Here is a 27163-nt window from a genome sequence, read left to right as displayed (position 1 = left end):
TGAGTCTAGCAGAAATCCCCCCTCCCTTACCCCCCGCCCCCAAGAATATCCAAAGGTTAGTAACTTAATCGCGATCGGTTTGCCTCTTTTGCTCGGCACTGATAATACAGCAGGGTAAAATGTCACACCGCGTCTTGTTTGGTTGATATATTATCAAAAGTAGGTAGTAAACACAATATTCCTATTTATTATTGTTAGTATTTGTTTTATAATCAAGAAATAACTAGTATTCGTTGGATATGTATAATGAAAGCATTCCAGGATACCAATCTCTACAAGGTAGACTATTACTCGTTAGCATTTATAGAGAATAATATGCTGACCGCATGCGTGGTTCGTTTTAAATTCTAGGAGTTCAACCAGTACAATCAAGATTGATTGACAATCTAACCTTTACTTTTATTTCGATTAATTTAACATGCTTTATCACCCTAACACCACAACACATTTCAGTTGGAATAATTTTCTGTTTAGAAAAGAAATATGTGTTGATGTAATTGAAAACAATATATAATCTCTTGAAATTAACGGTTCCTGTAGAGAACCGAAGGAATGGTTAGTTAAGGATATCCAGGCAACACCCCACACACCGCACGGTTTACATGTAAAGCATAGAACATAATGAAATGGCCACAGCATCAGTCATGCCTGTGAAACATTAAATTGAAATTCCTTATCAGAGGCCCTTGTATTGATTCTGCCAGGGAGCCATTCCCAACTGTGTCTTATACGTGTGTATATGACATGGAATTCAAACATGATGGAAGCACAGTAAGTAGTTTGGTGCTCCCATGGGTATATGCACTTCACAAGGTCCACTCTGATAAAACAAAAATCATTAGCCTGCGGTATCGCAGACATTGTGTTGAAGGGAGTCTGAGAGTTGAGTTAAGTTCATTCAAAATATTGACAGATCAATCTCAGGCGTAATAAGGTAAGTGTAAAAACTTTGGTTTAGAAATTGCACAATATTGCTTGTAAAAATAAGTCGTAAGGAAGAAAAAGGCCATTGAAATACACAAAAAAGAATTTAAGAATTAAAAATATTGTAATCTTCAGAAAGGAAGGAAACGTGAATAGGAAATGTATTTTTTTCTATTTACATAAAATAAAATGGCAAAGTTTACAACAGCGTCCCTGATGTTTCGGATTCTGTTTTTCTTCAAAACAAATTTCTGTATTTGTTGAACAAGCTGAAAAAGTATGGATCATTCTTTTGCAAATGGAGATGGTTTTGTGAACGAAAAAGGCAGACATAAACAGAATGTACGATAAATAACCAGTACAATGGTGCATTTATATCATGTTTCATGGTCCATGTTTATAAGAAAAAGAAAATTACATTTTTGCTCGAAACTGTATGATATGATCCAAGGACACAATCATTGATTTTTAGACAATCATGTGTGTGCCTCCGTAGTTGTGGGCGTGGGCGAGGCGTTGGTGTGGATGTAGATGCAAATGTGGATGTGGACTTTGATGTGGCTGTAGACGTAGATGTGGATGTATTTGCGGAAGAGGATGTGGATGAGGATATGGATGAGGATGTGGATGCGGTCGTGAATGTGATTTTTGATGTGGTTGTGGATTATGTCGTGGATTTTTATTTGGATTTGGATGTGTATGTGGATATGGACGTGGATGAGAATGTGGATGTAGATGTAAATGTGGTTGTGGATGTGGTTGTGGATTATGATGTGGATGTGGATGTAGACGTAGATGTGGTTGTGAATGTGGATGTGAATGTGGATGTAGATGTGGATGTGGATGTAGACGTAGATGTGGATGTGGATGTGGATGTGGATGTAGACGTAGATGTGGACGTGGATGTGGATGTGAATGTGGATGTAGATGTGGATGTGAATGTGGATGTGGATGTGGACGTGGATGTGGATGTAGATGTAGATGTGAATGTGGATTTAAACGTAGATGCAGATGCAGATGTGTTTGCGGATGAGGATGCGGATGTGGATGTGGATGTGGATGTGGATGAGCTGATATATAAAGCAAACTTGAGAATCAATGACGATGTTCATGACGATTGGTACATATATCAGATTGAAAAAGGGTGAACATGTAACACAAAATGATGTAACGCGTCAGGCAGTTGCTCGCTATATGCACCATTCTCACCTGCGGTTGTTTAAAAGTGCGTGACAACTGTCAGGCAAAGAAAGATTTACTCTGTGTAGGAGGCCATGATTCTATATCTTTGCGGAAGCTTACAAGTTAACACGTTCACATAATAAACAGGTAACTAAGCAACTGTAAACGCCGTAAGCTGGAGCTGACAGTATTTTACTCCTCAGGCACAATTGGAAAAACAAACATCATCCCCTTGTCTACAATTTGGTACAGAAGTTTCCATCGTCTTGATATGCTGATACAAGACGTTTGTAGATGTACAATGAAACGTCCATTTCCCATTTCAAATAAACATCCATACGGGTATCCGACCTACGATTCAATATAATAAGACATTTGATGTAGTATTGATGATATGTATTTAGATTTTACATTGAATAAAACAATGATATAGTACTCAAATAAATTAAGGACCACCCGATTGTTTCACATCATTATGGCTAATCTGTCACGCCAGTACAGTAACATGAAAGAATCGCGTTGTCCTTAACTTCTTTTGAAAAAAACCCTGATATAAGAATATTTGAATCGGATCAGTAACACTGAATGTTTGATACGGTAAATTTGTCTTTAATTTGTAACACAAGCACTTCCAATGTGATACCGAGCAGTATTCGTAGCACAAGCACTTCCAATACTAGACCGAGCAGTATTCGTAGCACAAGCACTTCCAATACTAGACCGAGCAGTATTCGTAACGTAAGCACTCCCAATACTAGACCGAGCAGTATTCGTAGCACAAGAACTTCCAATACTAGACCGAGCAGTATTCGTAGCACAATCACTTCCAATACTAGACCGAGCAGTATTCGTAACACAAGCACCTCCAATACTAGGCCGAGCAGTATTCGTAACACAAGAACTTCCAATACTAGACCGAGCAGTATTCGTAACACAAGCACCTCCAATACTAGACCGTGCAGTATTCGTAACACAAGCACTTCCAATACTAGACCGAGCAGTATTCGTAACACAAGCACCTCCAATACTAGACCGTGCAGTTTTCGTAACACAAGCATCTCCAATGCGATATCGAGCAGTATTCGTAACACAAGCAACTCCAATGCGATACCAGCAGTATTAGTAACAACAACGATATATTTACGTACCAAAGATATATACGTACCTAAACATAGGTTTCCTTTCTCCTTATCTAAGTATTTTTTTATACAATGACAACTACCAGCATGTACCCCAAGTAGTAAAACTCCCTTGTAAACGAATCTAAGGCCATACATCACTCAACGTTGTGAAGATTGATTTGGATAGCATCCTTCCTAAGACTGTTGGCGCTCAAATGATTATCTTCGGATGGCAAATCTTGAATGCCGTGGCCTGACTGACACGGGGCCAGTAGAGGCTGCAATGCATCATAACTGAGTTTAGTAAAAGGACACCTTTACACTACCGTCTTCACATGTGGTGAGGTCAGGGGTTTAACGTGTTGAAGATTATTGCACTTCTGCAGAGACATACATGCACGAGTGTGTGTTTGTGTGTGTGTGTGTGTGTGTGTGTGTGTGTGTGTGTGTGTGTGTGTGTGTGTGTGTGTGTGTGTGTGTGAGATTGTGTGTGTGTCCGTGTGTGTGTATGTGTGTGTGTCCGTGCGTGTGTGTGTGTGTGTGTGTGTGTGTCCGTGTGTGTGTCCGAGTATGTTGTTCAACGTCGCTCTCAACAATATTCCTGCAATGTGACGGCGTCAAGCAAATAGTCGAGTCCAGACCAGACTATCATGTGATCGATATTGTGAGCAACGATCACACCGCCCTGGTTCAATGACACGCTATCAACCTAGTCATCAATGGCACACTGTCAACCACGAAGTCCATCGAACCAAGGCCGCATCATTTATAGTGACATACTAACTATATAGAAGTCACTCGAACATAGGATGCATCCGTTATAGTGAAATTATCTCTGCGGATTGGACAAGACAAGAGCTGAAGGAAGATATCAAGGTACAATTGTTTCTATTCATATTTCTTCCTGTATATCGAAATCCTTGAGTTCTATAACTGTTCCATCCCAGTTCGAGATAATGGATATGAAATATTGAGTTTATACACCATTCCACTACACATTCAGAGTGAGAGGCCTCTCTGCTGTATCGAAGAGTTATCATCATAATAAAACTGCCGTAGCGTTCCTTAGGCTTTTATTATGCTACAAATCACCCACTATGGGTTGCAGACAAACATGCATGCACGACACGCTAAAGAAGAAACGGAACATGTTAATCTATTTCACGGTTTGCTATGATATTCATGTTCTGAACAATCGATTTAATGTCACTTGAGCTAAATTACTACTATAAATAGCGCAGTAACATTTGGTGCTCGACCAGGGTTCCCTTTGACCAGACTCCTCTCCTGAAATGGAATATAAAGATATCAATCCCCTTGGAATACTGCTTCCGTACAAATTGATAATATTTCTACCATTAATGCCGTGGAGGAACCGTTAAAATACATGGCGTCAATGCTGCAGCGTATTCAATGAACAGACAGACAAGGACACGTATGGGTGTTTACAGTGGAGCTGGCCATTTGTTGAACACAGAGAGCTTTTCAAAACCAAACCACAGACATAAATGAATGAGTATAGTTTTACAGCACATTTAGCAATATTCAAGCAATATCAGACGCAACACCAAGATGTAATTCACACATTGTACTCATGTAGGCAATAAAACCCGTTCTTAACGAACGAACACTTTAACCACTTGGCTACTCCGCCGCCCCATAAACGTTAATGGTGATGGTTGAAATAGCCATAGTAACGTCCCAGCAGGTAACTGTACCATGAGGCGTTTTCTATGTACGATTCGTGACTCACATATCCTCCTGGTATACAAAAGAATTAAGAATCCTTGCTGAAACATCCTGGGCAGAAATGTGGTTGAAAGTTCAGGTCTCTGTACGTGATCAATGATTGCAATCAGCAAGAGATCATGTTGTGGAACGTGATAATATTGCATGGGGATTCGGTTGGCACAGATACATGTGTGTCAGAATATCATTACTCGTAATACAATCCATGCTAGTCAGTCGGGTGTGAGGGCATCATGACATCATAGTGTTTCACATGACGTCATCTGCTTCTCACGTCACAGTCTGGGGTTGCTACCGAGTCCTCTAGCAGCCACAAGGCAGATCTGGTATTGTCACACAAATATATTTAATCGAAACTAGGTCTCTGTTCTTATCAACAGGGGCGGTCGGGTAGCAAATGAATACATCACCGATTTAATGTAATTGATATAGAATAATACTGTCTGCATCACAAGGGATGCTTGGGGCGGTCGGGTAGCCTAGTGGTTAAAGCTTTCGCTCGTCACGCAGACCCGGGTTCGATTCTCGACACGGGTAAAGTGTGTAAAGCCTATTTCTGGTGTCCCCTGTCGTCATATTGCTGGAATATTGCTAAAAGCGGCGTAAAACCATACTCACTCACCCACTCACCCTTATAAACACGTAATGATGAATTCGTCACGTGTGGCCCTTTATCTGTCTCGTGGTGTATAAGCCCTTCAGCTCATTTAATGTTGTACACCCTTGCTCATACTATTGCTCATACTATACAGGGGTAGTTTTAGCCTGCATTTAAAGGATATTGTCAGGAACATTAACAAGTAGAACGATATGTTACATTTATCGCTTCTTAGTGTGAGTGAGGGAGTCAGTGGTTAGTCCGCTTTCAGCAATATTCCAGTCATCGTGACGGAAAGTACCAATACTGCTTCACTTTCTCTGTGATGTACCAGCAGATGTTTGATGGGCTTCTTTCCTGTCGACATAACTAGTTATCCTTATTAAATAGACCCAGCGTCCCACAGGGCATTGCTGGCAAGACCTGAGACCCAAACTAGTAATGGGAATTCAGAGTACATTTGCATCAGCTGGCTGAGCAAGCAAAAACAACATTACACTGTCCATGCGTACGAGTTTGAAAAGAAAATTGGGAACAGAATAAAATAACTCCAGTTAAAACGAACTCAAGGGGACCTCTAATGTTATTTCGTTATAACCATTGTACGTTATAAGCATATGTACAGCATATATACAGCAAATGGCCGGGACCAAAAATAAGTTCGGTATATCCGTCAGTTCGTTACATGCGTGTTCGTTATAGACGTAGCTAACCACGTACATTTGCAATAACCTTCCTAAAACTAAAGAAATATGCTGTATAATGTAGTCATATGAAATAGCAATTATATGACGAATGATTCTATGAATGAAACAATTCTCTTTATTATATTGCTGATATGTTTGTAATGATGGTTGTGCTTTACATGCCAAAAGGTTAGCCTAACTATGCAAATCTTACCTTACATGTCATATGTTACATGTTATAAGATTATTCACACCATGAAAGTATTATCTTACATGTTATAAGTTTATTCTCACTATGGAAGTCTTATCTTACATGTTATAAGATTATTCACACTATGAACATCTTATCATACATGTTATAAGATTATTCACACTATGAACATCTTATCACACATGTTATAAGATTATTCACACCATGAAAGTCTTATCTTACATATTATAAGATAATTCACACTATGAACATCTTATCACACATGTTATAAGATTATTCACACTGTGAAAGTCTTATGTTACATGTTATAAGATTATTCACACCATGAAAGTCCTATCTTACATGTTATAAGATCATTCACACTATGAACATCTTATCACACATGTTATAAGATTATTCACACTAAAAGACTTACCGTGTTTTATTATAATGAAGCAGTGATTAAGCTACACTACTACTCTGATTAAGCCGTCCATATTAAATGACAAATATATGATACTAGTATATATGTAACATATATGGCATACTGAAAAACGTTAGGTATTTAGGTTGTTTCGTAAATGTCCAAAGAGTATTACAAATATGACAGGTTTGACCAAGCTGTAATATGTATTCATCAAGAATCGTTCACTGCTGACCTTGATAAAATCCGTTCTGTGTTCATATTGACTAGTGATTATGATCCATTGAGTGTTGACTAATTCCTTCAATGCAATTAGCGAGGAACCATGAATCGGCAGTTTTAAACCCATTAACGGCTAAGGGACACATTTTCACAATCACGTTTGCCGGCTGAGGTCATCGATCTGTGACACATCACACTGTGGCGCGGGGACACTTGTAATTAGGTCTGGAAGATCTTTAACGTTTAAGTTAACTGGAGGGTTTTCTTTTTTCCCCTTGATTATATCTATTTTAGGGACTTTAGTGACGTTGAAAATCCCTATCAGCACGTCCCAGGTCACGTCTGTTAGTTATCATCACAGGTGAGTGGTGTGATTGTATAATGTGGTTCTGAAATCCCGCCAAGTTTTGCTACTGAAATCCCCCCATGCCTTGGTTACGCGGAGCATTGTAAATATTTAACATCTTGGATCAACTCTGGATTAAATACAATTCGTTCAAGGTAATGAACCTTTTGGGCCAATCCTTCACGCCTTTAAATTTAAGAACTATGGCTTTTCTGATACAAGTACATCGTACTTGGGGTAAAACCGATAACAACGTTATAGTGAATCCACTGGTTGAAGTACAACTGTAGCACGGATGCAGCATTTATAAAACGCAATTTGAAGCAACGGTGGACAAGAATGTTCATCAGATCAATTTCACTTTGTAATGAAAGTTTCTACCATGTTTAGATAATGAGAGGCAGGGCCTAGCATGACAGGAATCAAATCACACCACCGATGACACCTCACTTAGCTTTGCCAAAAGTCGTTACAACTTATCTAACGTTAGTTGAATATACCACTGAGAATACAGCTCCACAGCCCTACCATCCGTTCTGTCGCTATATTTCCCATTTCCTTCATGGTTAAGACTACCAGTAAACGACAGACTCGGGTACGACTCCCTGCATTGACACACCATCTGAAGCCCATCCCCGGCGCCATATTGCTGGAAAGTGGCGTCGAACCAAATTTTCATATCCGGTTATCTGTTGAGTGTTCAACGTAATTTGAAGCTACTGATGCTAATGTTTTGGCTGCGACGCGGCGCGGCTAAATGGTCGGGTAGTCAGGCTCGGTGACTTGGTTGAATGATAATGTAACCATGACGTGGTTCTTGGTATAAAAGGAGGTTTGTCTTGTCGAGACTCGATTATTTAAACGTCACTCTCATGGAATATTGTTGAATGTGACGTTAAACAACAAATTGAATACAAAACAATATTGCACTATTGCACTCTATACATGCTTATTGTGGAAACGTAGCATATATATGTCGGTGAGTATATATTCTGTCGGGAGAATAAAATTCTAACGTCTTAAGTATTGAGATATTTGATGCGATGTAAGGTTTCACTGTACTTTGAAAACGGCGACATATGGTATATATATGTATTCCCATTCACTTGACACGGGAGCTGCACAGAATAGAGCGACGGGGACTAGTAATCGGACAGCAACACTATTCTGTGGTCATGCATATGTGCTCTACAATGTACGGATGGCGTGATTGTACCCAGAGGAAAACAGCAGAGCGGCTTAAGAGAACCTAATGATCTCAACTTTGTCACTTTCATAGATTTTGATGGATGTAAAGGTACCTTTGAGAATACGACAAATTAAATATATTTCAGTGCTGTCACTGGAACATTATCTGGCTTCATGAAGACAATTCCATAAAAATTAAACGGTAGCACAGCAGTGAAAAGGGTCAGTATACGTGAATATGGCGCGATCAAGTTTAGTTGAAGCTGCTACGAACAGTCCTCAGTATCTGAGTTAAAGCATGGCGTCGCCAAGAGACTGTCGGAGGAAGTACCATTCGCACACGAACATCACATGAATAAGTGAGACTGGGTCTTCTTCATCAACCAGGAACACGTTTTATGGATCTGACAGAAACATCATCATTATCGAAGAGATGTTTGGAATCGAACACTCGCCAGCGGATTCTAGCACATGAATGGATGGGCACAAAATACATCCATAACCATGACATAAGTCCATTGAACGAGTCTGACTACATCATAAACATGTGTTTATGAATCACTATGAAATAGGAATCACACCAGGTGTTGCTGAAGGTGGTACTGAAACTCAATTCTATAGCCATGTCTAACTATCAATATGTTACAGTCAATGTGAAAAATAGTTTGATAGGCATTACTTAGAAGTTGACGGATGACAAAGTGGACACAATTTATGGATAACAACTTCCTTATGTTACTGTAAAGGCGACGTTTCCCTATAGATCCTTATACCGTTGTCAAGCAACACTTGATATATAAAATGTGTAAAAATGTGTAAAATTGTGTAAAATGGCAATTTACGCCAAGATAGTTCAGTCATTTTACAATTATTGTCCCCTTAGATTGACAAAGGTTATAAAGAACTTCCGAAGGGCTTAAAACCATCACAATGGACTTGTGCTGGGATTGGAAGCCAATAAATTAAAACAAATATACATTTACTTTTGTTTCTTTCAATCCTATCATTTTCAGTCACTAGATGATGGTATATCCGAATCTAAGTATATGATATCAGATTAATAGCTTAGTACTCATACTCACGTACAGGTGTTTTAAAACAAGGTACAATGCGATATTATATCAGCGTCCGTATAGTGTACACTGCACATACATTCTTTTATAAACAACAACAATCCTCAAATAGCTAAAAAACAAAACTAACACTATAAATCATGTTTCAAAAGAGGAGAATGTGAAGTGGGGTGAAATGGGGTTTAACGTCGCGTTCACGATCACATGTGTGTGTGTGAGTGTGTGTGTGTGTGTGAGTGAGTGAGTGTGTGTGTGTGTGTGTGTGTGTGTGTGTGTGTGTGTGAGTGTGTGCGTGCGTGCGTGCGTACGTGCGTGCGTGCGTGCGTGTGCGTGCGTGTGTGTGAGTGTGGCTGCTTGTACTAGTCCGAACTATTGCCAGTTGTTGTGCTAGGCCACTGAGATACTACGCCACAGTTTAACATGGATACCTCTATCATGATCAGACACAGCGTCAGTGAGCGCCAGTCAGGGTAACAACAAGTGCCATCTTTCAGCGTCTCTTGGTATGATACGGATCGGCCATAGACCTTCCTCTCTCCGGACAACTCCCCAGCCACTACACGACACGGGCGGTCCCACAGAGCAGAAGTTGTCTGATAAAGTAACAACCAATTTACGTCTGGACACTCATAAAGCACGTAAATAGCCAGCGGACGACATCTTGCTTAATTCAGCCGGCTGTGCGGCGATATATTCTCCTGTACATGACACACCGTTTAATCATCAATTCAAATGGAATCAATGTACCGATATATATGTGAAATTATATCAATGTACGACTGACCGTATGCCTAATGAACACGTGAATACACAAATCGACAGTGACGGATAGACAGTGAGTTTGAATGGTATTTATAGACTGGGTTCACACTTCATCACAGACAGGTCCGTCCCCTGTGGTATCTTGGTACTAGCCACTCCGACTCTGATCAGGGATTGAGGCGCCATGTGAAGTTGTGAACTTGCCTGAGGTTCTTGTCTGGGATCAAGTCACGCTAACGGAATAGCTTTGACATCAATTTGGTGGGACAGACTTGGCCACATAGCCTTAAGAACCTGCTATGTGCATGTATCTACACCCATGTCTTGTAACAAGGGATCGATTGATGGAACATACACAGTAAAGTGTCTGTCACTAATGGTATTAAAAGGTTCAGGTGGTTTGTTTGGCAACCGATTCATGTCCAGGGGGTACTTACAAGTCAGTTAGCTTTGAACAGTCAAAGGGACGCAGGTCGAGGACGTGAAATCCAAGGATCATAATCTGCTGGGATACAACTCAACAATAAGCGGATCCTGTATATAATATAAAACGTCAACGCCAGAGAATAACCAATCTCGAGTATCCGTATCCATACAATATGTTTTACAAAGGCGGTAAGATCTACGATCTGAGTCACTTTGAGATTCCCTTACGTGAAGCCGACATTCCGGGAAATAACTGAAATACTGTTCAAAGAGACACCAAGTCCCAAGTCTCTCACTATATCGCTTGAATGAAGAACTGTTTTAGTGAGGCCGGGGGTGGGGGGTGTTTGTGTGTGTGTGGGAGAGGGAGAGGGAGGGGGACGATCGAATGTTAACCAAGTCGGGGGTTGGCTCAGGTTAAAATTGTACCCGAGGGCATATCATCTGCCAATAAGCCGTGGAAGTATTTAAAAGGATCCTTTAGAGTTGTTGATTTCCCACAAATGTAACATGACTGAAATATTCTGATAAAATAAATAACGGAACGTATTCACATTGAAAGGTTTGTTTGAAGATATTCCCGAAGATATCCAGGTATTATTTGACAATATTTTGACCATGGGTATTATTAAAACTTCACTATGTGTCTCATTTTACAATGGGACGACATCAGGCGGCGAGGCCGCGATCACAGCCGCTCCGAAGACCTGGGTTCGATTCCCCAAGATGGGTACAATGGGTAAAGCCCACTCTTTGTGTTCCCCTTCTGTTATGGTTAGAGTATTGATATAACGTCGTTAAATCATATCTATTTAGTACTCACTACTTTTTGAACAGATATACGTTTGAACTTGTTGGCCGTTTCACTCAACGATCAAAATGATCAAATGTGTTCCAACTCACCATTATACACCCCCCCCCCCCCTCCCATCCTTGTGTTCATTGTATTCTCGTGTCCCTGAATCGTATTTAAGTTGCCAAAATATACAGCGTATCTGGCAGTGATGCACAAACTGTAAGAAAAACCTAAACTTTTCAGTGATTTCAATAAATCCTTACTCATCACAAGCCTCAGCTAATGTCATAAGAACAGTAAGTGAACTTTTTCGGAGTCCAGCCTTGTCCTTTGAAAACTCAGAGTAATTACACTTTGGTCAAACTCCGGCTTCTGGAGGCAGACTCAAGAATCAATATGCACCAAGCAGAAAGGGAACCTACCAGATATATAGAGTCCTGATTAAATTTGGAGCTAGGCCGAAGAAGTTAACACACTGAACTCAATTATAGAGTACATTGGTGTGAAAACGAGCCTCGATCTAGATGTTAAGTACAGACCTGATATGCACTTCAGTGTTTTGGCTCATGGTGAAGTAATTGAATTGAGGCCACCGCTGCTTGGGTATATCGTTTAGAGTCCTGTAGTGATGGGCTCGACGTTGATGAATATGAGTTACTGTGATTTGAAAGACAGAGGCGAAATGTGGCTATATATTAACAGGAAAGGTTAAATAACAGGATGGTGACTGGTCATTTATTGATCTTTATGCGACTGGTTTTCTGAGGCCGACACGCGTCACTAACCCACTGATGCTAGTGTTCGTTTCACAACTTTGAGGTACAATCGAGCATGCTCTTTCTATGAAGACTTCTAAGAGCGCCATTCGACCCTTGCTTAGAAGTTGTTTGATCGGGGTTACAACATTCAAGGTCAAGCTTTCAAAACGTTTTATGGTAGACATGTGGACCATTTGACTTGCCTCTGCATGTGTCTGTAACCGCTGTCACCGATGAAGCAGGATACGTTAATCTCTTTACGAACACCTGGTGTCATCACTTTTTGGTAGTGTTTCATAAACCCATGCGTATGATATAGTCGGAAGCGTGCAGAGAGTTCTTATGATATGGAAAAGATTTTGTCGCAAGGCTGGAATATTGCTCTAAATTTATAGAAAGTTAACCATTGGAAAGCTAAGTCAGTTTATTTGTACTCTGAATCTTTATGCATACATCTAAATATAACAGGTGAACTGGTTGCTTTTATTTTCTAGTTCAGGTGGGTAAATCAGTGGAAGGGAATTGGTTGTTTGATCATTATTGAGCGATATCAGATCATCGATATATCTGAACTTTAAGTTACAAATCTTGGGGTTTAAGTCACACTCAGCAAAAGTACAGTTATATGACGGCGGCCTGACAATAATGAGGTCTGGGTCAGACAAACCAGTCACACCAGACAAACCAGCCGTCTGGGACGAAGACATGCAATCAGCCTTGCCCGACCACCCGATCCACTTGATCGCCTTTTACGACTGGCATAGGTTGCTGCGAACCCCGAATGTAGACAAAATAATTTATGTTGTACTAAGATAAAGTTCTAAGAATAGGTGACTACACACTAGTTTATGTAGTCTGGTTGCTATATTCTGTAGAGATTTGAGAGATATCTACCAACCAATAGCATATATCATCATCCTATACTAATTACTTACTATATAATGAAAACATATACGGTGCATCAGTGAGTGAGTTGAGTTTAACGCCACTTTGAACGGTATTTCAGTCACATACGCTGGATGTGGGAGAAAAGCCCGAAGTGATCCACGATCACATCTTTGGTGAGACCCAAGGACACGAGTACACTGCCGAAACATAATCAGAGCGAACGGGATCACAGTTTTCTGACGTGCCGAAGGGATGCAACTCTGCTTAGCTAATTGCGGCGCCTGAGATGAGTGGGCCACCTGAGTCCCCTACAGTACAAAACCGACAAGGTCTTAATCAAGTTTTATGCGATCTTCTTAAAAAACGGATACAAAGAAAGCAAAGAATAAGCATACGTGTATATCGAGAGGAAACATTTAATGGAATAAGAGTTTAAATTGATAAAATGTTATTACAGGGTATCAGTAGAAAATACAAAATGCCAACGGCAGAGATTAACCATTCTCGATTAACTGCAAAAACAGCTTCCAAAGGAGGGTTTGGCGACAAAAGAGAGGTAAACATGATATGGAAAGGTCAGTGATGACACCAGTTGTTCACGGGTAAGCATTTCCTGCCCTATCGGTAGCAGTCACAACACACAATTTGCATAAAAAGTAAGTTTTTCGTGTTGCCGGACGTCGCACAGACAGAACTGATGTTATACATCTTATTATAAGAGTTACAAAATACATAATGCATAACACCATACCTAACTCAAAGAACGAGAAATGATGAACACGTAACACGATAACATTCAGAAATTCTACACGTAACAAGTTACACGACGTACAGACATTGTACACGTAAAACGTAAAAGGATACATACCATACCAAAAATGTACACGTAACAAGTTACACTACGTACAAAAATTGTACACGTAAAACAATACATAACATACAAAAAATGTACACGTAACACGCTATACGAAATATAGAAAATGTACACTTAACACGTAACAAGTTATATAAAATACAGAACTTGTACACGTACCACGTAACAAGATACATGTACATAAATTACAGAAATTGTACACGTAAAACGTAACAAGTTACATAACATACAGAAATTGTACATGTAACACGTAGCAAGTTATATAAAATACAGAACGTGTACGCGTACCACGCAACAAGATACTTGTACATAAATTACAGAAATTGTACACGAAACACGTAACGAGTTACTAAACATACAGTTATTGAACATGTAACACGTAACAAGTTACGTAACTATAGAAATTGAACACGTAACAAGATACATAACATACAGAAAATATTATTATTATTTAGTATTCATGAAAATCTGTTCTTGTTGCATTTGAAAAAATACCCAATGATTCCAAATATTCTGTTTTATCTGTACCCTCAATCGTCCAAACTTCAAGTACAAACAGTTAGAATTTAGCAATGCACATCTATCCAGTACTACTACCGGGACTATTTCTTCCAGCGCTAAAATGTATGTAGATGTCATGCATATAATTGCTGTGCGTGGTACAAAACGTTCAAGCTTAATGAAGTAAAGGTAAATGTGGGACTATTATGACAAAATGTGTTGCAAGAAAATACAGGCAACAGAACCCTGTCCAATTCCGACTATATATTAAACATATGTTATGAATCACTATCAAATAGAGAGGACATCAGGTGTTCGCTAAAACAAAAGGCAACATGATGACTTATGCTGAATGTGACCACAGCTATTTTCAAGTAGGTGGCATTTGGTGCGAAACTGGGGGTGGTGTGTTTAGCTTCCTGTACTCGGAAAAGGAGCTGGCTAAGCTAGACATTTTTGTTTATTTCTATTGCTGCTCTAAAGCCAAACTGTGCACACACGTACAGGTTAATAGCTGTTGAATGCTTAGTTTAATTTTTTTAAATATAACGTTACTATAGAAGTCTATGGGAAAACATTTGGTTGTGTGTAACCTGTAGACTGTGCGTGATCCAATCACTGCTACATCCTGTGCTATACATTGAAACCCCGTTATTCCGGACGATACCGTTCAAACTGATAGCGGCCAGGTTAACCAGTTTCCGGATTATCGAATTATTGTCAATAAGTAATGTCACGTGTGTCTACAAAACAGTCCTTTAGAATGCACTGATTCTGGACTAACTGTGTTACGTCGTACTATCGGGAAGACAGTCAACGTTGTATCCATATTTGATGTCATATCTTGATCTTAATACTTCAACCTGCAAGGATATCCGCCAGCATGTTTCTGCATATACTTATTTACAAATATAGGGGATGGCACGGTTCTGCTGGCGTGTGTGTTCCGATGAACTCTTTACTTACCTTTGCATGTGTTTGGGACTGGTGCAAACGGTGGGGCAGGAAACGCTCACCTTTTCGCGAACACCTGGTATCTTCACTATTTGAAAGTGATTATAAACACAGGCTTATGATATAGTCGCAAAAGTAAAATGACTGTTTGTATTATCATTCTGAAGAGTTTGGCCGCAAAGTGGTAACGTCTACCTACATCACGTTGGATTGTCCCCCTAAGCTGAAGCTTAGTGACATAACTTAGCATCTGAAAACCTAGCCCTTGCACTCCAATATAAAGTGTTTACAGCAGCGAGTTCGTCGAGTTTTGTCGCTTTTATTTACAAAGTTTAAAATAGTCTACGACTGACACCGCTTTGGACTTTCCTCCAACATGAAGCTGATGTTGAGTGACATACTTTACATCTGAAATCCTAACCCTGGGTAGTCAACACATGATTTGATGGAGCGAGGAACACCACATATGTTTAGGCCACGGATAATGCATGATTTGTGTAAAACATCGATTTTTCGCGATGTGAAACAAAAGGGCATTGAGGGTTTTTGCCCACTGCTGAATCCATAAAATATCTTTTCCTCACCTTTCATTCAAGTTGGCTATCTCAATAATTGATGTTTTACAGCTGGAACACAAAGTTAAGACAAAAACGAACAGAGTAAGTCGGTTCCTTAGCATTTAATTATCAATAACTTAACAAACACCCAACAGGAAGCCGCGTTACTCTTTGGCACATGTTCATGTAGACGGCGTAACATTTTTGAATGAAAATGGAGTAGTTACACTAGGAGAAACCAAAGTATGAAAAACACATACACCACAATGATCCAGCAATTACCCTTCTCTCCATGTTTTTTGGTAAAATAAAACTGATAGCAAGTGTGACGCAGATTTGAACAATATTTCAGCAATACAGCGGTGGAGGCAGTACAGTAATGCTGGTCGTATGCCTTGATAAATTTGCTGAAACTATTTGTTAAGTGCTGGCAGACTTCGGGGGCGGTCGGGTTAGCATAGTGGTTAAAGCGTTCGCTCGTCACGCCGGAGACCCGGGTTGGATTCCCGACATGGGTACAATGTGTGAAGCCCATTTCTGGTGTCCCCCGCTGTGATATTGCTGGAGTATTGATGAAAGCTGCGTAAAACCTCACTCATTCACTAAGAATCTTTTTCAGGGTGTCTGGGATTCGAACCATCCACCATCGGATCCTGGGAAGACTATGGGACGAAGCTCTTCTCCGCGAGTTGCAGCACTGGAGATGACCAGGCCACCAACCCCCCATGAAACCCACCCACTTGGCAACATGGGAGGCGTGTGCGCAATGACATACTTATCTGGATGATACAAAACAGTCCTACGCTATGTGACGAAGTGATGTCACCAAAGCACGGCAATGGCATATAACATACAATCTTGCTACACTTGGAACATCTGGCAAGGCGAGCCGTTAATTTGCCTCACGCCCAAAGAAATATGTTTCGACAAATAATCGAGACTGTTTCTTCTACTTATTTATCAGGGACAATATATATAAGTAAACATTTTAATGTCATTTACCTTTCTGACTGAGAAAACAAAACTAAGTATAAGTCATGAGTATTGTGGCATCAATTACATGAACCTCACGTGTACACACTAGTGTAGCATGTAGCTCTACACAAGACTGTATGACAAGAGGGATGACTTCAACTTTCTAATAGTCAACTTCCCCTTCATGTCGAGCAATATTCCAGGAGCTCCAGCCTTTGGTGTTTACATGTCACAACTTTTTAGATACAATCGAGCATGTTCTTTCCACGAAGATTTCAAAAACCCTTGCTCAGAAGTTGTTTGATCAAGATAACAACATTCAAGGCCTCAGTAAAAGTTTCAAAAAGTTTTATGGTAGACATATGGAGGATATTTCCAAATGCAACGCATCAGTGACAAAAATGTTGTCCGATGTAATTCCCCATTTTGACTTGTACCATATGTTCCCGTGTTTTTTTCAGGTTAACAATTGACTTGCCTTTGCATGTGTTTGTGACGGATGCCACCGGTGGTGCAGGATACGCTCACCTTTTCGCGAACACCTGGTATCAGTACTACTTGACAGTGATTCATAAACACACGTTCATGATATAGTCGGAATCATACAATAGACTGATTTTAGCAGAAATATCTATTGAACATGGAAAAGGTTTTGTCGCTTTTATTTTATTCACACATGCCTGAAGTTTCAGTCAAAATGATTAACCTTTGAATTACTTCAAAATGTAACTTAGAGGCACCGCTAGAGCATACTACTCTGCCACAGCCAATTCGGTTTACCAGAGATACAATGATCTGAGAAACGCAGGCTTCCGAATGAACACATGCCATCAACAATACATCAAGTGTTGTAGAGAGTATAATATCGAATCTAAGATACATGTCGATTAAAGGTTAAAAGATTATAATCAGAACCGCAGTTTATACATTCCTACCTACGGGAATGCATGTCTTTAGTGCAGGGACGCGAGACGTTTCCAGAGAGGCCATCAGCTCCTTATTCAAACATCATCATTAAAAATAAACGTTGTCCAGACAGTCACAAGAATTGACATAACCTCTACATGGTACATTAGGGAACGTCAATTTCAATTTCAGTTTTAAATTCACTCCTGAAAATACACTGTACATTAAACAACAGGCTAGTATAACGATCTTTCCTGACGCAGGCTGGTTACTTCGACGTTTGAAATATGACCGTAAGCAACTATCTATCCTATTTTCAGAAATTGTATTACACAGCACCAACCACCTCTTCAGACTAAACTAACTAAAAAGAATCGTTTTCCCGACCAACGTATATCCCCCACCCATTGCTGTAATTGAGATTTAAAAAAACACCCCGTCTCTATCGTCTAGATCAGTCCCAAAACAACTTCTTTGTCTCGTCCAAGGCGCTGAGGTCTGGAATCAAGTGAACTTCTTTGTAAGTCCCTTGGATCAATGGACGAGATAACAGTTAAACACTGTACCGCTCCCTATATAGCTTCCCAATTATCTTCGATCTCTAGAGATTTTGAGAGGGCGAAATGTTCACTGGTGATGAAAGAAGTTCTATTGTTTCTGTAAAGACGGCTCAGTGATGATACATCGACCGTTTGAACTTGCTGAATTTTGATTCGTCACAGGGAAAGCTGGTAACTTCTGGTCAATTTTCTTACCTCAATAACTAACTCATGATCGTGTATGCTAATCGGTAGTTCAGGGGAAGAGCAGTTTTATATACCGACGGGAATATGTCTCTATTAGTGAGTGTGTACTTTTTGACGCCGCTTTTAGTAGTTGCTGTGTCAATGTTACATTATTTGTTCAGAAATTGAACCACGTGGAGACTATGGAAATTGCAAACACATCCACATCACTTCCAAATGCATTGTTATCAGGTTGTTCATGAATGAATACTTTAAAATAAAATATTTAAAATACTATGTTACCACAATCTAAATGTTAACATTTTAATGTAAATTAATGGCTTGTGAATGTACAACAACTATACAAAATGTATATATGTTCATTTACCATGCTTTGAAACTCAGAAAGTGTATGAATGTGTAACTCCCCACGACTATGTACTATAGACGTTGGGACTCATCACTCATAACTCATGAATATAGATTGATTGAATGACTAACAGTGGAACGCGTTTGTCTGGACCTCCTGAGTCAGGAAATCCTGCATTCCGAACGATTCCTATAGGAACTATCTATACATATATGACCATACCTAAGGGACGTTACTTCGTAACCATGACTTCTCTTATCGCACGTATATTTTCTTTCATACATTTTCACTCACCGCTCTCGACTCTTCGAAATTATTTTATCTTATCAACTTATTTCCCCCCTTTGAGATAATGAACGACCAGTGCATGTGATGTGACAGTAAGTTAGAATATTACCATGGTAAATCATTCCTTTGATGTGAAGTCTGCCCCAGCGCCATGTGTCCTGATGCACAACAGTTCGTTATCTTCAGTTATCTCCAAATATATGTCACCTTTCCAACATGCAAAAAACTTGACACGAACTCCCGAGAGATACCTTTCCGCGACTGAACTTTCCTCACCATCCTCCACACAATTCACGTCGCACTCTCCCGAGGGGCATCGTTAATAATTTCCGCGAACCATCGTCACTTTGAATTCTTCAGGCGGACATTTTGGGCTATTACCAATCGGATTCAGCGACGAATTGTGACCGCACACGCAAATACCACAGGCTTAAGCCTCATATGCCAAGTATTCTCTGCTTACATGCATAAATACCAGTTTGACAGCTATCAAATGAGACACGAAATTTAATTCTCCAATCAAAAGGGAAGCTTTTTTTGAATTCATCAATTTCAGTCTTTTGGCCTCTTTATAAAGACATTACTGGTCATTTTATAGTCGAACTGATTGTCCTTTAGTGCTCAACGTATACGGTTTCACTGCTATCACCAAACACTGCTCCGTCACCCATGTGGCTTTGCTAATCATCCCAGGGGCTTGCGAAGGATATCTGTGGCTATTTATATCAAAGGACATTTTGTCAGCTGTGCCAGAGACAGATCAACCCTCAGTATAAATCAGGATACGTTAAGAAGAAAGAAGCTACGTCCTACCAGGTGTAAGTCGTTTATTTAGAAGTAAAACAAATAACCAGCCCGGTAGCTCCTATTGGAAGCCCACTTCACTCTGAGATGTCCATGTATCAGTTTTTAGGAATTCATCAAAGCGTTTCAGGCAATTCAATTTACATGAAGCTTGCATTTTCCTGTATGTGTTCATCGTGTAAAGAATCGATAGTTTTATCATTAAGGTATTGAATGTATTACAAATAACTGTTTAGACAGCAAATATTCCGATTTCCAAAGATTTCAGCCATGTAACCAATTCCTACAAAAACGGAGGTTGGACAAGAACAACACAAATGCATTATACACTCGCCTGGGAACTAATACTTGTCACGTACGCATAAGCCGTAGATTTACTGCGATCGCAACACAAACCGATGTACATTTACACAGTTACATCTGAACATATTGCAACAGATGACATAAGAACACGCTATCACATACCAGTCTTCTCCCTCACCCCTGTAACTATTCAGCATTCCGTAACAATAGGCACGCTAGCCTTTCTAGATGTGTATACACCATATATCGTTTCTATTACAGCTGCTCTGCCTCGACATAGGTGAATGATGTAAGGCATGGATCAATGATAATTTGATTGAACAACGGACACTAATATCATGCAAACAACAAATTGGAAGCACTCACCGCGTCTGTAAACCGATTTACAAGACAACTGTTCCATGGGTAGCCAAGGTCACAGGAACACCGCCCGAGGCTCCACAGAATCTCACGCGGATGTGGAGGAGGCATTGGCAGTGTTTAAAAAGGCTACCATCACATCCCGAGTAGAATCGATCCACTTGACTGTCGGGAGAATGTCTGCAACTTTATGGCTAAACACTGCAGTTTATACCCACGTGGTCCTCCCCGGCTCCATTTCACATTCTGGTCATGGAGGTGTAGACTCTAGCGAGGTCTGTTCTTGAGAACGAATCTTTGATGGGAGGTTGAATATCATAGGGTCTTAGCAGGTGAATTATTAATGGTTCCAAACAGGGGTTCACAGCTTGGAAGTGAGTGTGAGGAAAAAAATGATTCGTGGGTTGTATTACGAAGAGAAGTGTCGCAATCAGAACCACCAGGGGAACATCTGAGATGGCGATGGCGAACGTGTCAGTACAAACAGAATACTTGTTTTTTCCCTTGTTATATGAAGTTACATTTAGGTGTAATTGTGTGTTTCGTTTAAATTGTTCTTACAAACAAACCTATTGACGTGGTATTTATATGTGAACTAGTCATCAAAATTATCCCCATTTGATAAGAAAACTACAGCCATTGATGTTTTGTTTTAAACCGCTTTGATAAAAAGACGGCATGAAAGGGATTTGTTACCACAGATAGGTTAGCTTATTTGTCTCCCTTCAGGTTTTTTCCTTAATAATGGTTAACGAGTTAAGAAGGCAATTCTGTCTAAGTGTAATTAATCAAAGCTAAAATTTCAAACTCAAACGAAACCTTTCAAAAGTATTGAATTACTCTTGACTTGTTACATATTAACAGAATTGAACGAACAGTGCACGTTAGAAAGGAGTATAGAAGAAAAACATTTAGGAATCCCGAGAAGCTCAGGTCATCCTGCATTCCCATGCCAAATCAACTTCAAGTCGATAGTGTTACAGGCTCACAGCCCATGAAAATAAGAACTGAAAACAATCTAATACAATGTTTGAACTGAAACATGTTCCACGCTCTCCATTAACTACTAAAACTTCGTGTGGATCATTAACAGGGATTGTTTCCAAAATATAACTATTTTATGGTTCAAGATCAATTTCAAATTATAATGTGTAAGCCACAAAGAATGTGAAAATTTCCCAGCAAATTGTTTCATCATATTACAGGGAATCGATAACAGGCAGTTCTCTTAACCTGGTTAAAACCAGTGCCGGTTATTGGTTGTAAAAGAAAGGACAATGTATCAAACAGACCATTTTCGGCCTAATGGAAATGTCATATGTTTAAATCAATGCGACGAAACCATTTCCAAAATCGTTAGAATTATCTTCTGAAAGCAGAGTCCAGTGTACGATTCCGACTATATTATGATCATGTACACATGCAGAGGAGAGTCAATTGTGCACCTGGAATAACACGGACACATATGGTATAAATTAAAATAGGGAATAGGTTTTGTCACTGATAAAGTTGGAAATGTCCTCCCAAGTGTCTACCATAAAACATTTTGAAAGCTTTACTTAGGCATGGAATGTCGTAACCCTCATAAAACAACTTTTAATCAAGAGTCGTGTGACGAGCAAAGAGTATTCGCGATTACACCTCAAAAGTCAGTGTTTATAAACAAACATGGCGTCGCCCTTGTCATTTGGCAATCGAGTCAGAATAAACCATCGGGAATCTGGATAAACTACAGAGATAATTGCTATCATTATCAAAAGAACAGTCTAATATATTGAAAAACAACTGTGACGTAGCTAAGGCATTTTATAAGTTTTGGCAACTTTGGAGATATAAATTTCGAAACAATTTTGCGAGGGCACTAGACCTAAGCGGGATCTATAGCCATATCTGTGCTTGTAGACCCCTGCGCGGCTTGAAACCTTTTCCACAAATTAAAATAGTTGGATTTGGCCGAAATTTGTTTGAATTGTTACCTTGTTTCGTTTGTGTACATCTGATTGCACTTCTTAACGTTATGACAGGACAGGCCGACTGTCAACAACGTCTAAACGTGGTCGTGACGTCTTATAGACTAGGGTTAGAGTAGCTTCCCTTTGACAAAGGGCAGTTACTCTAGGGGACAGACCGATGGATTGCCGCGGAATGCAAGTAAAAACAGGTGTTATTTTGCGTATATGTTGCTTCGACACTGTATAAGAAACAGATGTCAGCTGGAACTATATTTGCTACTGTCACTGTCCGACTGACACATCACTTACCCTGTGACATAATAAATATTAATGCGCGCATTCCAGGAAAACTCGCAATGTTTAGGTGATGTTTGTGAGAGAGGGAAAGCGATTTTGAAGTACAGAATTAAAGAATGACATTATATGATAAAGAGGTTATCACGCGTGTGTGTTTGGGGATGGTAAATATCCTGTATTAGGAATAAACACTAGCTCGCCAAGGCTCACTAAATATTATGTTTATTCCTAATGCAGGATATTCCCCATCCCCAAACACACTCGCGTGATAACCTCCATATACTGTACTTGCACATTATGAACGTATAACATCATCAGTGCCAAAAGTATATAATTTCAAACCGATTTCTAAAACTTAAACTTCTTTGAATATTAATATCTAGCTCTATGTATCATATATCTGCGAGTGTTGCCCTGTCTGGCAGTTACGTTTTTATTGACAGCACACTTGAAATTAAGGGCACTTGCATTCTCTTGACCTGTCATTAGGTGTAGAGGTATTCTGTATTCTGCGCTGACCTAATAGATGGTTATGTCTATGTCGTCGCCTTGCCGCAGTGTAAGGAGTAGATTTTGTCACTTCGTCTTGAAATTGGCATCACCTTGTCTCAACTGCTTTGATCGCTTTCCTTTATCTTGTTTTTAGGATAAGCGTTTAGCTTCTCCTTTAGTTGGCCTTCCTTTTATTTTCAGATTTTTCTTCAGATTTACAACATCAAAATCATGTTCAGAAGAGTGTACAAAGCCTGCAGATTGTCGTCTGTCTCGTTTTCAAAAGTCCTGTTTAGTCTTCCGGTTATAAGGCTGCAAGGTTGTTTTGCAAAGATTTCAACTGATCTGTTAAATGTGCGGGCCTGTGTTGAGTCCTCTGTCTGACCCAAGGTTTATTCTATTAGCTACAATGTGTCCCCATCCCGTTCTATTATTTGTCATTGGTTTAGTCTACAGTTTGCCAAGTCAAGTCGGCCTGCCACTTATCACGTTACTTGCACAGTTACCGTGCTTTCGGCAATGATGCTACAATCAATACGCTATGCTCATATTGAAAACCGAGACTTTGGACCCTTCACATATAGTGTCATAAGAGCAATTTACAATCCAACTACACTGTCTTTATGTCATGAACTTCAGTCAGAAATGTAATAAAGTTCAGTAATGAAACACTGCGTTTATTTTATTTGTTTCGCCTCGCTGTTCATATACATTGGAATATATGTTTTTCGACACATCGTTTTGGAATGCATCTCATGGGATCAAAGAAACACTGTATGCATACACACGCCTTCTGAATCCTGATGAATAACTGGTATATACAGATCAGTGAGTGCGCTTTTGAATACTCGTGGGTAGGGACCATCTCTACTACTGTCGCCATGCTAATTGTTACGGCGACGGTCACTCTGAAACGTTAAACAACGTTACATATCGTTATATAATGTAATACAGCACCAGCTTGTACACCAATAATACGTGTGGCTTCCATAACAACTGTGACACAAATGTAATCAATATACTAGATCAACGTTGAATAACGTTACATATCGTTACACACTGTAATACAGCACCAGCTTGTACACCAATAATACGTGTGGCTACCATAACAACTGTGACACAAATGTAATCAATATACTAGATCAACGTTGAATAACGTCACATATCGTTACACACTGTAATACAGCACCAGCTTGTACACCAATAATACGTGTGGCTTCCATAACAACTGTGACACAAATGTAATCAATATACTAGATCAACGTTGAATAACGTTACATATCGTTACACACTGTAATACAGCACCAGCTTGTACACCAATAATACGTGTGGCTACCATAACAACTGTGACACAAATGTAATCAATATACTAGATCAACGTTGAATAACGTCACATATCGTTACATAATGTAATACAGCACCAGCTTGTACACCAATAATACGTGTGGCTTCCATAACAACTGTGACACAAATGTAATCAATATACTAGATCAACGTTGAATAACGTTACATATCGTTACACACTGTAATACAGCACCAGCTTGTACACCAATAATACGTGTGGCTACCATAACAACTGTGACACAAATGTAATCAATATACTAGATCAACGTTGAATAACGTCACATATCGTTACATAATGTAATACAGCACCAGCTTGTACACCAATAATACGTGTGGCTACCATAACAACTGTGACACAAATGTAATCAATATACTAGATCAACGTTGAATAACGTCACATATCGTTACATAATGTAATACAGCACCAGCTTGTACACCAATAATACATGTGGCTACCATAACAACTGTGACACAAATGTAATCAATATACTAGATCAACGTTGAATAACGTTACATATCGTTACACACTGTAATACAGCACCAGCTTGTACACCAATAATACGTGTGGCTACCATAACAACTGTGACACAAATGTAATCAATATACTAGATCAACGTTGAATAACGTCACATATCGTTACATAATGTAATACAGCACCAGCTTGTACACCAATAATACGTGTGGCTACCATAACAACTGTGACACAAATGTAATCAATATACTAGATCAACGTTGAATAACGTTACATATCGTTACACACTGTAATACAGCACCAGCTTGTACACCAATAATACGTGTGGCTACCATAACAACTGTGACACAAATGTAATCAATATACTAGATCAACGTTGAATAAAGTTACATATCGTTACACACTGTAATACAGCACCAGCTTGTACACCAATAATACGTGTGGCTACCATAACAACTGTGACACAAATGTAATCAATATACTAGATCAACGTTGAATAACGTCACATATCGTTACATAATGTAATACAGCACCAGCTTGTACACCAATAATACGTGTGGCTACCATAACAACTGTGACACAAATGTAATCAATATACTAGATCAACGTTGAATAACGTTAAATATCGTTACACACTGTAATACAGCACCAGCTTGTACACCAATAATACGTGTGGCTACCATAACAACTGTGACACAAATGTAATCAATATACTAGATCAACGTTGAATAACGTCACATATCGTTACATAATGTAATACAGCACCAGATTGTACACCAATAATACGTGTGGCTACCATAACAACTGTGACACAAATGTAATCAATATACTAGATCAACGTTGAATAACGTCAACAGGTTTATTCATTGCCTCACTGACTTAAACAGTCGAGGCTAAAAAGTTATATAATTACTTACGTCATCCATGATGACATCAATTTGAACAAACTAAGTACGTTTTGTAGGGCAAGCATCATGTGTAATGCTATTCATTTAGGTTTAAAAAAACTTCATAAAGATATGGCGGTACTTTCACAATGATTAAAACACATGCTTCCTGATGTTCAATGAGTAATCACATATCCTTGCAACATTAGGCGTCACAACACACTCTTGTGGTTACTTCCTGTAAATGCTGCAATGTTCCTTTTGACTGATCATGAACAGAACCTTTGCTTGCAGTATATTCCCACGTTATAGGATCTCTATCAATTATTAACACTGAGTCCAAGGAGCCTATCCCCGAAGAGCAAGCGCATTTGCCTAAATCAAATTAAGATAAAAGCTTAGTTGGAGGTTTTGTATAGAAGTGAAATAGTTCTATGATTAGGTAAAGAGCTCGCCATCATATTGTGACCATGCAAGCAATAGAATTCTATATCCATAGTTCTATTATGAAACCCTCGGTGGGAACAATACAGCAGACATGTGTCGATGATGTATGGATTGAATATTACGGACATATATGCTTTGACACTTTGTGGTTGATGTTTTTGCATACTTGCACATGAAGATATGCAGTAATAACAATGTTGTTTATGCAGTACCAACATGCATCGAATATGCAGATATTAACACACACGTAACATAACACAATGCAACAGACTGTCAAATGCTCTTTGTGTTGGACGAACAAATAACACCAACATCGTCAAGG

At 39.4% G+C, this 27163-nt stretch overlaps 1 protein-coding gene across 3 annotated transcripts in view; it reads right to left on the bottom strand.

The window, feature by feature from the left end:
- Positions 1–27163, bottom strand: part of LOC124149367 (voltage-dependent calcium channel gamma-5 subunit-like) — an 82120-nt gene that overhangs the window by 32675 nt on the left and 22282 nt on the right. Inside the window, exon 1 of one of the 3 annotated variants that reach the window (XM_046520905.2) lies at positions 20957–21173. The exons of the other annotated variants lie outside the window; for them this stretch is intronic. The gene's annotated coding sequence lies outside the window, so the exon portion shown is untranslated. Of the gene's footprint in view, positions 1–20956; positions 21174–27163 lie in introns of those variants that run through there. 3 annotated transcript variants of the gene reach the window in all.

The sequence above is a fragment of the Haliotis rufescens genome, unplaced genomic scaffold, assembly GCF_023055435.1.
Source record: "Haliotis rufescens isolate VD_foot unplaced genomic scaffold, xgHalRufe1.0.p SCAF_11, whole genome shotgun sequence".
Lineage (NCBI taxonomy): Eukaryota > Metazoa > Mollusca > Gastropoda > Lepetellida > Haliotidae > Haliotis > Haliotis rufescens.
This window is presented reverse-complemented; position numbering and strand designations above follow the sequence as displayed.